Below are 18,767 nucleotides of genomic sequence, written 5' to 3' on the forward strand. Positions count from 1 at the left end.
AAATATGTATCATACATGATAATTAAAAGGATCATGCCTTTAGTGTTGCATTTTCAGCCCTTTGAACACGAGTCACATTACTGAGCACAATTTCCCCAAACATGCAGCTATGTGTTAGATTTGGGAAAATGTAACCTATTCCCCTACTTTTGACATTGAAACCTTAAAAATATTAATTAAAATGTATGTATTATGAAGATGTTGCCACAAAAGTAAATTATTCAGTCACTTTCTGTCAAAGGACTACACATGAAACTTAGATGCACCAGACACCTTCCATCAGAGCCATGCTGAGGTTGTCACTGCCACTGTCCACTTTCCCGATGCAGAACGAGACGAAGAACCTGTACACGAAGAACCTGTACAGGACATAGCTGAAGAAAGAGACAGACGGATCGCCGAACTTGAATCTCAGCTGGAGATCAAGGTATTATTATATTCTTTATTTATAAATGTTTCAAAACCTTCATTAATGCAAAAAGGCTTCTCTTTTAATTTGCCATGACCTTGCACTATTCCTCTTTCAGAATAAGATGCTTGGCCTGGTCTTCAACACTGACCAAATTCAGTTCCTTGAAAGCAGGTGAGATAATAACTACATCACTACTTACAGTGCAAGGTGGTAACAGATGCAGTTTTACACAACTAATTTATGGGTCAAAGGCAGTGAAGAAGTTTATGTCAATAAGGCTGAAGACCAGAAAGGGAAAGTATGAGTAACATGAGTAAAGGGACAATCCACCTTAATTTGTAAAGTTCAGAGAACTAGTGTTGAATTGGACTCTACATGTTGAAACTTTCAACTATGTTACACTTCTGGTCAGACACCAAACATGATGTAATATCACTTTTACATCATGATCAGGGTGTGGCCGGTAGTGCAGTCAAGTAATTTCAATCTGTCCGGGCCAAGCAACACACGTTTTGTGTACTGTGACTTACATTGAAGTTTTTCTTTGAAGTGTCTAATTACTTACATCTGGCAGTTGAGATCTCAGGGGTCTGAACATAGGGGAAGATTGGGAGAGGGGATTAACATACGATATTACAATTTCTAAACCATACAACCATACCAATACAGTAAACAAACTGACTGACCTGTTCTTGTCTCTCTCAATTCCCTTTTCTGTTATACTGTAGATGTCAAACAACAGATAACATACAAAGGGTCCACAAATGGTCACCTGCAACCATAGCTAACTGCTTAAAAGTCAGAGTTGCCACAGGGATCAGTGGTTATGAATATTTGAGAGAAGGTATGAGCCCTAGACTTGTTATAACATATTTACATCTTACTAACACAGAGAGACAACCAAGTACAAATTTCGCAAATATCTTTACACACTCTAGAGATGAAATTTCCCATGCCAAGCTACCGGACTCTTAGCAGGCGCCTGGAGGCCATAAAATTCCAACCAGGAATACAGCATGAGATACTGGATTTGATGGCGATGAAACTGCAGCATCTTCCTCCGAATGCCCGCCTTGCTGTCCTAAAGGTGCCTTAAAAAGAAAATGTATAGTTAGTTTGTATAGTTTCATTAGTACGATAAAATCAGAATGATTAATAACGAATACATACACAGTATAGATTATACAGTATAGTATTTTCCAAAAGACACACTTACAGAACAGACATAAGAGTCGGGAGACTCAACACACTGTTGAACTTACACTCATGTTGCTTATTGACCACAGATCGTTTCACTCCCAGATACAGTATTTTGTTTCATATGCACACTTTTAATGCACTGTAACAATTTTTTTTAATAGATTGATGAAATGGCCATAAAAAAAGAACTCCAATATGATCCAGGGAGCAAAATGGTTTTGGGAACAGTGACCTTGCCCCCCCGAGATGACACCCTGTCAACAAAGGTGCTGACAACCATTCTGGCCTCCTTGACAAAGGACTTCAAACAGGTTGTAGCTTATGACTTCACCGGGCCATCTGTGTCAGGGAGAGATCTCTGGGCCTACATGCAAACCATTATTGCGGCATGTGGAGAGCGGGATATAAAAGTCATCGCTGTGGTATGTTCAGGCTTTAATTTACCATCACACTCTATGTGAACAAACCAGTTAGTGACGTTGTAAAAGCTTAATTCTCAGCTTTGCAATTACAATTTGATGTCAATGTTCTTACCTTCTATATCCAACTTCTAGTGTTCTGACATGGACTCGTCCAACCAGGCGATGTGGCGGGAGGCTGGCCTTCAGGTTGGCCAATCGATGGACAGGACCTACATCGACCATCCATATTTTGAAGGAGCATATCTTTTCTTTAGTCCCGACACCCCCCACCTGTTAAAAGCCATGAAAACGGCAATGTGTAACCATGACTTCATCCTACCAGATGACATTGTGATGAAAAACAGCTTGCCTGGTGATACAGTGAGTACATTTACTGATGGGATGCTACTCAGATCAATTACCAAATACCAAAAGCAAATAGCAAATCAATGACCCAGTCAATTGTGATGATTCTGACATGTTACGTCATTCATAAATGTTCACCCAAAATGAGATATAATTGCTGAATTGTGTCATTTTACAAAATCTACTTACTTCTGCTTGAAATAATATGTTTTCCAGGTGTCCATGGCTGCCGTTGAGAAGGTCATCTCTGTTCAGGCTGACATGTCGGAAAAACTTGTGCCTGGTCTGACTGCAAGGGCCATATCAACAGCCACAAGTTTTGAAAAAATGAAAGTATGTTGCACTAACAACACACACTTACTGTTTGGTATACTGTAAACAATGACAGTAATACTCACATACAAAAGGCAACTGCATTGCATCTTAAGCCTTGCAGATTAATGTTTAAGTGCAGACAGTGTCCAACAGGTGCAAAAGGCTTAGTAAATCTGGCCTTGAGTGTATTAAACACTGAAAGTGCCTTCTCTTTCTATGACATACAATGATCAGGTGGATACAGACAGAGTTACGAGTATGTGCAGTATTTTCCATACTTACAGTTATGTTCTCTGCTTCAAGGTTCTACCAGCATGTAAAGTGTTTTCGCACAGCACTGCAAGTGCCATTCGCATGTTGGTGCACTGTGAGCAGCTGCCAAATGAGGCCTTAACCACGGCCTGGTTCATAGACATGGTGAATGACTGGTTCGACTTGATGACATCGAGAGGTCACCTTTATGGTCAGTAAAAGTAAACACACACACACACACACACACACACACACACACACACACACACACACACACACACACACACACACACACACACACACACACACACACACACACACACACACACACACACACACACACACACACACAAAAGGGGGGGGGGGGGGGGGGAGTCCTGCTTGTGGTGCAGACGGTCTAGGGAGAAGAATACTAAGGCATTCCTTCTGTGTTGCCTTGCTCAGCAATAAACTTATTTTTTTTCACCTGAAGACGGAGTGCCTCAGGATTCTTCTCCATAGGCAGTCTGCACCACAAGCAGAACTTTGAGGGAGGGTTATAAATATACCTACCTGTTTCACTGAAGAGCACCTGTTTGAAGAAGCCACTGGACCCTGAACCCAGGCAGTGTTGGCTCCTTCTGTTTGACACTAATACATGTTTGATATGTGCAGCACTATATCCACCAAACACCACTGCTGGGGCCAATTGGAAGTTGGAGAGGCTGCAGGACTTCATGCAAACATGGAATGCCACAGTGTTTCGCTCCAAAAAGAAAGGGAAGCATCAGGGTAAGTGCCTCTGAAACAAACAATCAAAAGCAGAATTAATGGCAGCAGTTATGAGACTTACAATACTAAATTAATACATTTTATTTACAGCCTGGAAGCCATCCCAGACTGGTGTCCGAATGTCAACAACGACCATGCTGGTAATGGCAGGTGCTGCACTCTTCCCAGAGGAACTGGAGCAGCACCTGCCATCAGTTCCCCCTTCCTTCCTGCCAGAAAACAGAACCTGGATGGCCCAGATGACAGGAGAAAGTAAATCACTGAACCACTTCCACACTGGGCGGATCTCTACTGATGCCAATGAAAATTTGCATTCTCAATTGAGAGCAGACAATGTCATCCACCCCAGCGCCAAAACTTGCCGCGCAAGGCTGAAGGCTATTGCTCTTACCCAATATGAAGGCAAGGGCCCCTCCACTGACACCACAATGGTCGAGTACATCGACACCTTGGCCCAAACTGAGGAGCAGCCAGTGGAGATTCCCGAGTTGCCAGCTCAGGCAGAGCATGAGCAACAACCCCTGCCCTTGATACAAGGGCAGGCTCTGTACTACATTTCGGGATGGGCAGTGTTCACAGAAATGCGAAAAACTGCATGTGTAGCTTGTAGTGAGTACTGCCTCTCAAGCAGTGCCCTTCACGAGCATGGCTACCACAGCCTCCACCCCGTGGAGTCAGAGGCAGTACTCACTACGATCAAGAGCAAGGGGAAACTGGTCCACCCTTCCACAGCTGTCCATCAACAGCATATGAGGCTCCACCACCTGATGGAAGAACAAGAACAGGCACTCCTTAGAACGGAGAATCCAGTGGACCTCATTATGAGGTGGATGGACACCATCACCACCTGGCTCCCACCATGCCATGCAGTCTCAAAAAAGATTGTTAAGAGACTGGCCACACTGAAGTTACATATGCTCTTAAAGCAAAAAACTAGCCAGTCTGGCGAAATTCGTCAATATGACAGCAAGTCCGCTCTTAGAGCGACTTCAGTTAAATAATCATTTTCTGTTTTTTTGAATTGCAATACGACGCGTTGTGAGCTTGTAGATGGGCTATTTCACTTTTTTTGCATGCTGCAATGAGATGAGATGAGATGAGAAATACTTTATTAATCCCCAAGGGGAAATTATGGTGTCACAGCAGCACAGTGTAACAAATAGACCAGGGTCGACCACATGCATTTAGGGAGAGTTCTTAAGCATTGTAGAGTCTGATGGCAGTTGGCATGAATGAGAGTCTGTACCGCTCAGTGTGCATGTTCGGGGGGAGAGTGAGCCTCTGGCTGAAGGTGCTCACCCTATCCTGCAGCTCGCCATAGAGTGGGTGGGAGGGGTTTGCCAGGATGGCACACCACTTTTTTCAGGGTTTTCACTATGATAACCCAAAAAATGTCTAAGTCCAGACCTCAGGGACCTCAATGGGACTCACTGATTACTGGACGCATTACTCAGATTCTTCGAGTAATGCCCCCCCCCCCCCTAACCCTAACCCTAACCCTTGCCATACTCTCCTCTTTCCACTTCTCCACCTCTTTATTCATCCTTTCTTCTATCTCATACCCACTGGAAAATCGTATGTGACCAGAACCCACTTGGAAGATCGTATGTGACCTTTTGGGTTTAGGGTTGAGACTCTCCTTGCCATACTCTCCCCTTTCCACCTCTCCACCTCTTTATTCATTCTTTCTTCTATCTCATACCCACTGGAAAATCGTATGTGACCAGAACCCACTTGGAAAATCGTATGTGACCTTTTGGGTTTAGGGTAGAGATTTTTTGACACCCTTTCATTCCCCTTACTCTATCCCCCGGATTGAGATGAATGTTGATTGGCAGGGTAAGTCGTGGTTGTCACGTAGTCTGGAGTGTATGGGCGTGCCTTACGGACCCCCTTCCGAGGGGACTGCTACACGCAGTCTTCCAGACTTCGGTTGGAATCTCCCTATCTAGGGGTCAGCTTAAATGCAATCAAATCACCTACCCTGCCTGACCATGGCTCGTAGTCGAAATGACCTCTGCGCAGTGTTTCTTGACATTCACACTCCATCTCTCCATCACACAAACCTCTCTGCGACCGACTGCAGCCCTTCCATGCGGAGGCCAACCACAGAGCTGGCCTTCTTGATGATTTTGTTGAGCCTGTTCAGCTCCCTAGCCTTGATGCCCCCCCCAAGAATTTAGTCGATTAAATGTATTGATTTTCAATTAATGAATGAATTAATTAATGTATTTCTTTATTTTTTGTCTAGTGAAAGTTACAGGTATGGTGTGTGGTATCAAATGTGAGCTTACCATAATCACAGTAATCCTTAATCATATTCAAGGGCTTTTGGAGAGAAATGAGACAAACTCCATAGAGCACTGCAGAGAGGAGGTGTGTGTGTCTGTGTCCAGCTAATGCTCGTTGACACTGGTTAATATTATATACAATTATGTTTCTGCGCTCAATTTCAGTTTCAGACAAGAATTTTCCTTTTAGTCCTAAAAAAAATGCCGCTTATCAATTAATCGATTAATCGATCGCTAAGGTTATCAACTATCAATTAATGAATTCATCAATAATTTGCATCCCTACCATGAAGCCTTGAATTCATGGAGATCTTTTGTTTTTGTCGCATTTTTTTTATTTTTTATTGATTGATTGATTGGTGGGCCAGTCAAAAGCCACACTAGTGTAGCTTCATTGATATACAAGAAATAAAAAATAAAATAAAAATTGCTTTTCCATTAATTTATTAACCTACAAGATCAACATTTATTTTATTTATTCATTTTTTTAAATGTATATATTATTATTTATTTAATTATCAGCTATTGGCCATAAATACTTGTGTCAATATATTTTCGGTTAATTGACCAGCCCTAGTGCAGAGGTAAAAAATATATTGTGCAAAACTGCAATAGAAGAAAAAAACTTTTCTTCTATTTTGGCATTTCAACTTGGTTGAACCTGACTATGCGCTGTTACTCTTTGCACCTTAATGTACAACACTGATATTCTTTTTTGCACATTAATCTCATGAACAACTAACTGATATTCTTTTCTGCACCTTAATCTCATGTACATGCACTGATATTCATTTTTTGCACCTTAATGTCTAATAACATGTGACTGCTGCTATATTCATACACCTTATGTCTAACCACATGTACATACTGCACCAGATGGATATGTTATGTGTATATATGTAAATATATTTTCTTTTAATTTTCTTTTCTTTTTTTCTCTTGCTCCCCCTGTCCCACCTCTTCTTTTTCTTTCTGGAAATAAACAAACTTTGGAGCTTGCACAAAAACAAATTTCAACAATCATTTCTTTTTACACCTGTAAACCTGTGATCTGACAATAGTTATAGGTTGATATGTTTGGCTTAATGTTTGCAGGCAGGTACCTCATATCTTGGATCCAGTGTTTTCATCATGTCTTTGAAGCCATTTATATCAACTTTATATTGAAATGGAAGCATTGCTTAGATGTCTGTCCAGTGTCCACCGCTGACCTATTTTCTTGTGAGGATGGAAAAAAGGAGGGGGGAGAGAAAAACAAACAGTCAATACACAAAAACAAGGACTGCCCGATCAGCACGGTGTGGTCAATATCCAAACTGTATGGTAGATTCATAGTGGTGTACCTTAATATTGTCAACCAAACATATATTTATTTTTTATGTTGGACCCCAGAAAGAGCTGAAATGTGTGATAGCTAATGTTCAGCTAAATAAAGTAATATTTTAGTTCAATCAATGTAAAACACTGTTTTAATACATTTAATGTAACTGTAATGAACTACGGTCTTAAGAGTATTATAACTACTTTCTAGGTCCTCACTTAATACATAATAGTGCCCATTTAATAATTGCTTTTAGATTGCTTTAAGCTGCTTTTTTACCTAAAAAGTGAGTGAAAAGAGAAGGTATGCAGTATCATTTATACCTCAACTCCTATTTAAGCTTTCATCACAGTGTCCGATCGGACCAATAAGATCTCAACATGTCACACGTTTGATCTTGAAGATTATGGCAGCCATGCATAAGATCACTCTTTACAGAGCTTGTGTTTAAACATCAGTAGAATAATTCGAAATGAGACACATGTACAGGAGTCAACTGGCTAGCAGCAGCCTTGGATCAAGACTATCATAGATTTATTTAATCGAATCTGACATTTCGTGGATACGTGTTGTAAACAAATGCGGTGGTGTAAAGTAACTCAGTACATTTACTCAAGTACTGTACTTAAGTACAATTTTGAGGTATTTTTACTTTACTGGAGTATTTCCAATTTGCAGTACTTTTACTTCTACTCCACTACATCTCAGAGGCAAATATTGTACTTTTACTCCACTACAATTATTTGAAAACTTTTACTTTGTAGATTTTGATTAACATTACAAAACATATATAACCTCTTTAGCCCTATATACATTTCGGCCATTTGAAAATAGCAGATCTACAAGCTCACAATGTGTCACAATGCGACACATTGTGAGCTTGTAGATCTGCTATTTCTAAGAGTTTTTTTTGTCTTAAGTACAGCACTTAAGTAAATGTACTGAGTTACTTTCCACCACTGGCCATGAGAGCTAGTTTAACAATATAAACAATGGTAATTTTAGAGGGTATATCCATTACTCAAATTTTGTAGGAACACACAAAGCAATAGATAGATTCATTCATGCATAAACGACGGACTTTCAATACTTTACATACCTCTTTGCTGACTTTAGATTGCTTTCCACAACGGCTCCAGTCGCAGCGGTTCCACACAGACTTATTATGATCACTAGAACGTGAGGCTGGAATGGCACTAGTTGACAGTCTCGCGATGACAGCCTATGCAGCCCAGGCAGAAACGTACTCTGTGCTCTTTAGATACCTCAATAAAATTAAATACTTCCCAAGTCGAAAAACAACCACTCGGAAAACAACCTGTGATATGTCTTCTTTTATATTCCCGGACCGATTATATGACAAAGGTCGCAATCGTCCAGAAATAGTGTTTGTTCACAAGCTGTCCAGTGGGCTCCCATCCACTGCAATGTAATTCACCAACTTCCGGTTGGAGATTTGCCACCCGTCATATATCTAGAGAACGGACGGAAGTATGTCCTTTCCTTTCTAAATCTTCCTTGGTTCAGATGTTTAAATGCCTGCTCTCCTGAAGTTTCCTTGACTAGCCTCCTGATGTTTAGCATCAATCTCACTGTGGCCAGCACACTGTGTGTGTGTGTGTGTGTGTGCGTGTGTGTGCGTGTGTGCGTGTGTGCGTGTGACCCTCCAGAGAAAAGACACACACACGTCCAACAAGCCTGCAGTCACAAAGTAGCACAGACAGCCACCCCGCCCCCCCTCACACAGTGATTAAGTGTCAAGTGGTTCTGGTAAATGTCACTGCTAGTGGATCTGGCTTCTTTGACTGAGTTTGGTTGTGTTTCCATGCCCTTACCACAGCTTGCAGGAGGTAGAAAGGTAGAAAGATTGTGGATACATTACAATTTACTTCCAAAATGATAACATTCCAAGTCATTTAAAAAGATATTATGTGTGCACCACAACTGATTCCCTATAGCGTCACCTGTTACACTATATGAAGAGGTCAGGATAACGCATGTCAAAGCCAATACATCCATGGTCAAACCAACTAGTGCTTGCAAACATGGATACATGTCTCGAGCGTACACGTGCTGTCGTTCTCCCTGCAGCCATAGTTTTGGCTGAAATAATAATTGACAAGAAAGCAGCTGATGCACCACAGACAGTTCCATAATCAAACACAGTGTGTCGTCAAATCTATATGTCCTCAAGGTTTACATGAGACAGATAAGAAGAGAAAAGGTTGGGAACCACTGCCATAGAACACCAAAATGGAAAGAGAAAAGCAGAAGGTCTGACTCCTGCACTCCTGCCACTGAGCTCCAGGAAACTCCACCTTACAGATGGTCGACATTCAACCTCCGTCTGCGGTTGACTTTTAACACATTGAATGCCAAAAACGGTCCGGACCGTTTTTGAGGGTCCAAACGAGAAGTGCCGAAAACGGTCCGGACCGTTTTTGACCCAATTCTATTTTTATACGAGTGGTCCACGTGGGGCGCTAAAACGAAACTTTGACATCACCCAAGGAGTTTCTGAGAAGAAGAGGCTGGATGTGGCTCCATGTCAAAAATCCTTCCGGTCGGCGTTTTCAATGTTATCTCCTTGATTAAAAGCTTAATATCTCCATTTCTTTTTAATGTGGTGGAAACGAGCCGTTTTCGATCGGCGATCACGCTGCAATGGAGGGTCGCGTTGGAAATATTATTGTTCCAGGCGTTAGTCGGGACCCTCCGCCGTCTCGCACGCACGCTTTGTTTACATGCACTTCCGCGTCTGGGCTTCTCACAGCACGAAATGTATAACGCAAGTGGATGGAAGAAATGCTGGCACTCAACGTATAATATTTTAATAAACCTCTGGCACCCAATGTGTTAACAGCTTTGATGAGAACCAGGCAGGAAATTAGTTAGTAGAAATACGACGGTTAGTAGAAGCTGGGTCTGTTTGAGGGGGTCAGGAGGCATGTTACATAGATTATTTTCAATAGTAAGAGAGAAGGTCAGTCTCATGGGGACTAATCAGTGGGATCCAGACGATCCAGTACGCTTTTGATGTGAACACTTTTCTGCTTGAGGCACGTTGCAGAGCACTCCGCCAAAACACTCTGGACATTGAGAGAGCTGAAAGGCAATGCTCAACACTGGTAATATGAGCACTCTAGTGTGTCTTACCATAGAAATGCATGGCAGAAACGTGCTGCCAGCTCAAAAAATGCTTTCTGTAGACAGTGGACACAGCCTCTAAGAGGAGAGGAGCTGGAGGGGAGAGGAGATGAGATGGAGAGGAGAGCTGGCTGGGTACATCAGTGATGAGGGGGAGGTGAGGACAACACCAAGTTCAAGTCCTGTTAGTCTGGCAGGAAAAAAAAGCTTCATTTAAAGTGATTAGCCACGCTTCAGTCACAGCCCTTTAAGACCAACTCAGACGCTCCCTGGGAGGACAATGCCATCCTCCTATAATTCTAGTAACCTCTGAGAGCAAAAATGTGTGCCCGTTCTCCTCACTGCCTGGAGCAATTGATCTAATTTTGCACACAGCCATTGATCATTACCATCTGAACACAAATGCGAAGCCCTTTTTTCAATTTCAACAAATCTCCGCTTATTAATAGTGTTTATGTGTCAAACAATGGGAGATCACACTGCGCAGGGTTGCCACGTTTCGCGTGAGAAACAAGCAGCAAGGTCTATGAAAACAAGCCCAAACGAAGCGCAACCTACAAGCAACAAGGTCTACGAAAAGAAGGCCACACGAAGCTCCTTCACACATATACATTGGCTCTTGGAAAACAACAGATCTACAAGCTCACAACGCGTCGCGTCCCCACACCCACCTGCACTTTCACAACCAACGCTAAAAACACACTACCACCAATATTCGCCCGAAACCGCTTACAATAGGCAAACATGGCAACAGCAACACCAACATCCACACTGGGGACCACATTCCATTCACTACGTTCCGTTCACCGCAGCACAACAACAGCGAGCACAACGCTACAACTTAAGAGACACGACGGCCCCATCCACTACTCCGACCAAGCAGCCATTGCCCATTACCATCTGAACTTAACTGCTAAGCCCGTTTCTCAATTTCATCAAGTCTCAGCTGTTTATTAGCGTTTTAAAAAACAGCCGGAGATCAAACTGCGCATGGGGGGGGGGGGGTTGGGAGATGATCGCACCACAACTCGGGTCCGCGGCCGTGTATGCGCGGACACGCACGTGCGCATACACGTTGGGGAGGCACGCCGGCCGTTCGCGCGACGGCCGTGTGTGTGTGTGTTTGCGACGGGGGACGACTCTGGCCGCATGAGGATGTACCGTGGTGTGTGTGTGTGTGTGCGCTCGCTCGCGACGGCTCGCGTGTGTGTGTGTTGGCGACGGGGGACGGCTCCTGCTGTTACATCTGTATATGCGCGGGTGTTTGTGTGTGTTCTGTGCCTCCACAACGCGGCGACGGGATGTGCGTGTGTGAACACACTACAAACTCACTTTCCATCCCTGACAAACTGTCTGTTCACAGCGCATAAGCCAAACTTACTGCACAGTTTGGGTGCGCATATCCCCCTACGGGTATGGTCTAGTATGGAACAAATATTCACATCCTTTTCCATCTCTGCAGTTTGGAGATCACTTTATGGGTGTGCTTCACCCAGTTCCCTGAGGAACTCAGAATATTCCATCCACACCTGAGAGTGGGATATTCCCATTATATATACTATATTATACAGAGAGAGAGAGAGAGAGAGAGAGAGAGAGAGAGAGAGAGAGAGAGAGAGAGAGAGAGAGAGAGAGAGAGAGAGAGAGAGAGAGAGAGAGGTAAATCAAATATACAATTTAATGAAGAGAACAAAATTAGAAAAGCATCAGAGAGCAGTGTGTTGGACTTGGTCCTATCAGCAGGGGGCAGGCTTTGAGGTGAGACATCCTGGGAGGGACAGACTGAGGGGGAAGGCTGCCACAAGCTGCTGCTTCAAACCTAATTAAACTGTGAGGAGGAGAACCCACTCTGTCTCACCCCAGGAAGCACCCAGCAGCACAGCGCACTCACTGAAGATACAATCCTCACTGTTCATTTTACTCTGAGAGTGTGCAAATGGAAAACTGTCTCTTCCCCTTGCTCCTCCAGTGTTATATTTTTCTCTGAGAAAAGGTAAGCCGGTAGGAAACCGCTACAGCTGTTGGGAACTGTGTAAGGATACAGTCAAACATAGGGAAATGGATTTTGTCACCTGCAGAGACAAAATCCACATCAGTGTTCATCAAAATTCCTCCGACCCTTCACTCTCATAGAATGAAGGTGAATTGGCGACAAATATTTAATTTGCATAGTCACAAAAGTACTGTAACCCAGTAATTCAAGATTAAATTATTAATCATTTGGACTGGGAGCAGAAATAATGAAAAGAGCTCAGCACAAAGCCTTGTCAAAAATATTTTCCGATTGTACTGATATGGAGTACTAGTGGGCTCCAAATCACCAAAGCTAATGTGTCTAGTAGTTCGTACCTCTCTTCGTTCCGTAATAATCCCTGTAAAATCCAGGCCCTTCAAAGGACTGGTCCCCAATTACATCACGTTTTACATAAAACCTGAATATAGCCCTCTGAAGATGTAACTTTGAACATGCAAGAACAATTCAGAGAAATCTGCAGAACAAGGACATTTTTACTGGCAAATGTCCAATGTCTGCCCCAGAGAATGGTGTGCAAGAGCTTTATGTGCTAAAATGGCTGCTGGCCAGAAGAATAATGGCCCTGTACTGTGATATAAGCTTTGACTGACAATCCACAGTCAGTCCTAGAACCATTTCCTCTTCATACAAAAATGCATGGTTGAAGTAACAGAACACCTTTGACATTCAATAGTTAAAGTGAAACAGTAGTATTGGCCCTGAAGAATTATAGCAATGGACGAACACTGTCTGGCTCCTGAGACGAAAACAAAGACTCTGATTATGTTTCATCTCATAAACTCAGTGCATAAAGGAACAATGCTTGTGGGGAGCTAAAGTTAAATGTCCATTAATAATTAAACTTTACAAGTGCACACTGTACGTTTTCACTGTATTACCAAACCGTGCACTTGAGACGACCTCTCCAGTGAGCGCTGGCATTGCAGCAGACAGTACAACCAACAATATGCGTTAGGAATTCCTGGCCCTGTAGTGATCTCTGTGATCAACAGTGTACATGCAGGGTTCAACCTCAAGCATTAACAAAGCCAAAATGTCAGCATGTGGAGCCTTCAGACATGGCTGCCTCTAACCCTGTTGTAGTTTGGTTCAGGTCAGACCTACTGGAGGAACACCCTGCAGACTCCATCCACCTCTTCACCTCTTCTGACACCAACACACTCACAATAGAGAGACCAGAACTTAGCAGAGGTTTATCAACTTAGAAGGCAGATTGTTTTGTTGATGCCACCTTTTTAATGCCAAAAATGGTTAAATACCTCCGTTTCACATATCTTGACAAGAAAGCGGATGGGCCTGTTTTTGAGGCCCAATCCTGGCATGGATCTACAGTATATTGAAAGTGCACCTAGAGCTATACAGTAAATGAACTTATGGGTCTTGAGTATGTTTTTGAAAATTCAATGATGCTTTCTGGTAATGTAATTATGTAGTAGACAAAAGGTAAATTGGAACTCCCCAACACTCTACTGTAGAGAAGAGAATTTTCCACAGTTAATTACAGTGTATATTTTCACATAGACGGAATGTGAAAGGCCATAATTGGTTTGAAAGACTATTTAAAGGTCAGAAAACATTCAAATTAGTAAGGATGTAACCGTTGTAACGTGAAGTATCTTCCATTAATCCTTCCAAATCAGCCATCCCACCAAAATTGCATTATAAAACAAAATCCCAGATTAAGTGAGGTGAACAGTTTGGAACAGAAATAAATAAGACACAGTATAGCGTATTCAAAAGGTGAAATATGCATGTCTGGTTGTTATGAGTGAGTCTCCTCCAGTCATCCTATGTAGATCTTTAAAGCATCATTACACAGGTAAAGTGAAACCAGTTTGTGGTCTTAATCATCATCCCAGTAGTTTAGGCTCTTTCATTGGGAAGATGAAAGGTCCCTGCAGCGACCAGGAGAGACCATTAGGCTTCAGTAGGGACATTAAAGGACATTTATATGTCTGTCCTCTCTATTAAGCTGCTTTCATCATCTCACTTGCTTCCTTAAGGTAGATAAGAATCCCTACTGCTGTACTGCATACTTGCTCAGCTAACCTCTAGCTAACTTATGTTCACAATGATGCGTTACAGATCCATTCCTCCCATAATTATGAATCTGATTATGTCAGACTGTTTCTGTATTATGTACTGGGTATTTATGATGTCCTGAGAGTTTCTTAAAATTGCAATTTCACTCCAGTTTTGAATGCCAGTGATAATGGTAAAACTATCTTTTGTGGACACACTCATATTGTTTGTACTTAAAATGTAACACTTACTCTCTGTTGCTCAGTGTACTTCGGCCCGATTTTGACAAGATAAATTGTCCTCAATAGCGCCACCAGATGGACACACATCATGTGAACACCATGCTGACTTATTTATATATTATATTTATATAGCCGTATTTTTCTTCTGCCCAAGTGGACGTCATGAAGCATTACTCGGGGTCGTGCTCCTCCAGAAACAGACAGATTTATTCATGGCCTCATTGCAAAACACACGCTGTATATCCAGAGCAGCACTATTAAATATGTGTGGAGCAAGATAAGGTCCGCTAACTTCATTGGAATTAACTTTGAAGATGAATTGCTAAAGGAAATGCAGGGCATCGGCAGAACTTAAGAAGGTCTTAACTCATTCATTAATTTGCTCCCCGCCCGATATAACTCTGACGGTTCTTGCATTACAAGTTACAATGAATGACAACGGTGTGAGAGTTGTGCACAAGATCACATGGAAGAAAAAAAGTGTTTATTTCATAAAATAAAACGCCTTCACTTCTGCAGTGTGGAGCATTTCATGACAGAACCATCTCGTCAGTATCTCTCATCTCTATTTCTTTTAGGAGAAAACTGTCCAGAACGACACAAAATAAAAACGGGGCAGGACGTCACCTCGCCCCTCTCTGCCATCAGCTATCGTCAGCACTTCCATAGTGGGGACAGACCTTGATTTTACTAATGGCACAGAGTGAGAAATCTCTCTGTGTGGAACTGACTGAGATGTTTCCATCTCCACGGTGACTGATGTCCTCTTGACAACATCATTACATTGTATCCTGCTTCTTTAGCGCTCGCCAAGGCATGTCAGCATGTTGCTAAGGGACCAGCGTTCCTGCAGCACTGAAAGTTGGGCAGAGAAGGGGCGTCCAAGCCTGAAGCTACAGTAAGCAAATTGAATGTATAATCCCCTCCAGTATATCCAGACATGGATGGGGACATCGGTCAGTTGTCTTTCACTTTGCATCAATGTCAAATAAGAGCAATGGTAAAAGCACATAAGCCAAGGCACTGAGGGGCATGGGTGACAACAGATTGTGGGGTAGGCGAGGGAGGGCATCTTAGGCCATCTTAGGGCATGTGGGCAACTGTTGTGTGGCCAGAGGCTCCAGCACATACAGTAAGCACATAATGGCTTTGCATACTTGGAACATAGCAAACTTTTAATGAAGAGCCAAAACAATTGGCAGGACACCCCAGTGGTTCACTGATTAAGAGTACCATACAAATAACTAAGGTTATGTTTTGTCCTTCCTGCAGCTAACCCTGGTTCGATTCCAACCCAAGGCACTTTACTGCATCACCCCTTTCTCTCTCTTTTCTGTCTCTCTGTTCACTGTCTCTATATAAAATAAAGCATCAAATGCCAACATTTTTATCTTAAAAAAAAAATTTTAAGCGACAGAATATGTATCATAAGTATTCTATGTTAATGCGAGTATAAGAAAAGGCAACAGTAGCAGAGAGGCAGATGTAACAGTGGGAACATGAAGTCATGCCTGTATGACAGCACATTATACAAACACATCCAGTGTGTTTAGTTAACAGGCTTGAGAAATTCCCTCTGGTGATTTCAGACACGCAGCTTGTAGGGAAAGAGCATGAGAGTGAAAAGACATCTGAAGTGATAAATTATTACAATAACACGTCACAATCATCAGCTGTGATCTTAAGCCAAGTGCCATCTTATTATTTTTTTCCTCTGCTCATTCATTAATGCTTCCAAATGCCTATTGATTCTGAGTAATTGGATTTAGATTTATCTACAACATACAATTTCCTCCTGATAGAATCTTGTGTTCAGAACCACTCAGCATCCTGGGTACATCCTCAAAAGAAGACAGCTACGACCTAACTCAATAATCCATCCTGTCAGATGATGACAGTCCCATTACTGTTATCTTTACACAAAAAGACAGCAGAGAGCCGAGCCACACCCTGGAGCAAACAGACCTGGTCCTGATCTATCTGGCCACCTCTCTTACTGTAGGTTGGTTGAGTCTTAGTTGAAGGGTCTGTGTCCCCCTTCCAGAGTTAGCTGCTGGGAACAGCAACGTTATTGTCACTGACAAACCTTCCACTGTTATTACGCAATAATTTAGCGCCCCAGCGCCGGAAGTCCTATGATGCCATATACGTCATTTTTTTGCAGTTTAAACTGACTATCGGGGTGAAAGTCATTTTGAAAGACTCCAATTTGCTGCCACTTTGGTGCTGGGAGAATAACTTCGCTGACGTTGACAACACCAGGGAGCTGATCGTGGACTTCTGGAGGCCACGGAGAGATCATGCGCCCATCCTCATCGATGGCGCTACATTGGAAAGGGTCAGCGAGTTCAAGTTCTTCGGAGTACTAATCGAGGAGGAGCTCAAATGGGAGATACACACACCACACACGTGAGGAAAAAGGCTCAGCATGCAGCGACTGCACTGGCTCCGCCGCCTGAAGAAGTTCGGAGTAGGACACCGTATCCTCAGGCTGTACTACAACAGTTCAGTTGAAGGCGTTCTATCAGGCTGTGTTACGGCCTGGTATGGAAACTGTTCTGCCCGAGAAAAGATAAACCTACAGCAAGTGGTGGGAGGCGAGCTCCCTGCGCTCCAGGAACTGTACAAAAAGCGGTGTGCAGTCAAAGCCCAGCGTAACATCAACACATGCTGACATTTTGCACCTTAATCCCATGTACAACGCGCTGACTTTTGTCTCTTTTTTGTGTGTTTTCTAGCACCTTAGCTAACGTCCATAGTATATCATGCATTGCACAGTATACTGTACATCTGCTGCTATGCTCACGCACCTTTAGATCTTATCTCAGGTACTATGTGTAAATAATATGTAGATAACTTTTCCCCATTGCCCCCCCCTTCTTCTTCTTCCCTTTCTTTTTTTCTAAGGAAATAATACGATGGAACTATGCATGAAAATAATTTCACCCACTTTTACTTATAACTTAATAAGGCAAAGGGAACAACCAGTATTTTGTCCAAACAAGGTATTTTGTGAAAGTAATTTTGAAAGACTCCAATTTGCTGCCCTCTGCCCTACAGTGTTTTTTCTTCAGAGCAGAGGAGCCTCCTGAATGCAAATGAATATATGATGTGTCTCTGTGAGCCTGATAGAACAGTTCAGTCAATTAAGTAAATCCCCTCTTAATTAGTAGGGTTTCCTTTTGCCTTGAAAAAGATGAATAACCTTGCGCGCGCACACACACACACACACCCACCCACACACCCACACACACACACCTCCAAAACTACCAGAGAGAGGTCAGCCGCTTTTCATTTTCTTTTTTAGTTGCATGTGATATTGTTTTTAGACAAGTCTCTTTTATATGGTTCTGCTTGTAACAGTGATCTCTGTTCAGTGGTTTTACAAAGACCAGAATGCCTCACGGCTCTCTATAATATTGCTTGCTGAATCCACTGAATTGATTTTACAATGAGGATAATGTGAACTTAATGTGGAATGTGCTCAGTTCCTTGTTGCTAGCAGGGTGAACACAATAGAGCAATAGAATAACAATAGAGGCTATACATAAAACCAAGCTCTGTCATTTTGAAGAGATGGGAGTGAAGTAGCCATGCATTGCAGAAAACCCACATGGCTTGTTGAAACATTTTGTTTTCTTTCACAGACAGTCAGGCCACTAACAGTGAGCACCAAAGATGGTAAATAATTGCTGATGTCTCTGAACTTCAATAAATCACCAGTTTACCAGCGGCAGCCTCAGCTCGCTGTAAACACAAGCCCTGGACGGCCCTCGCACACAGCAGAGAGACACACTGTTGTTTGACAATTGTCACTCCTGACTGGGTTGCATTCATCTCTCCATTAGTGATGGTAATTACTTTAGCGCAGTGTCTGGGACCTGCCAACCAGGGAAACACAGAGACACAGGACATCATGGAAGTAACAGCAACTCTGCCATGAATGTAAGGTTAACCCCCCATCCCCCCAATTCCAGCTCAAGAATTACTGT

The 18,767-nt window shown here is 42.6% G+C and overlaps 1 protein-coding gene and 2 long non-coding RNA genes across 9 annotated transcripts in view; all 3 read right to left on the reverse strand.

Annotated features, from left to right (window-relative positions):
- LOC308083185 (receptor-type tyrosine-protein phosphatase U) overlaps nt 1-18,767 on the reverse strand; it is a 209,605-nt gene that overhangs the window by 162,919 nt on the left and 27,919 nt on the right. The gene's annotated exons all lie outside the window — the stretch shown is intronic.
- LOC308084342 lies at nt 670-3,169 on the reverse strand. Its single transcript, XR_013933079.1, has 3 exons — nt 2,569-3,169; nt 2,147-2,304; nt 670-1,503 (listed from the first exon to the last, which is right to left on the reverse strand). It is a non-coding gene; the product is annotated as an uncharacterized lncRNA (long non-coding RNA).
- On the reverse strand, nt 3,423-8,761 carry LOC308083290. Its single transcript, XR_013932985.1, has 3 exons — nt 8,429-8,761; nt 7,112-7,226; nt 3,423-3,727 (listed from the first exon to the last, which is right to left on the reverse strand). It is a non-coding gene; the product is annotated as an uncharacterized lncRNA (long non-coding RNA).

The sequence above is a fragment of the Gymnoscopelus braueri genome, assembly GCF_963280865.1.
Source record: "Gymnoscopelus braueri genome assembly, chromosome: 4".
Taxonomy (NCBI): domain Eukaryota; kingdom Metazoa; phylum Chordata; class Actinopteri; order Myctophiformes; family Myctophidae; genus Gymnoscopelus; species Gymnoscopelus braueri.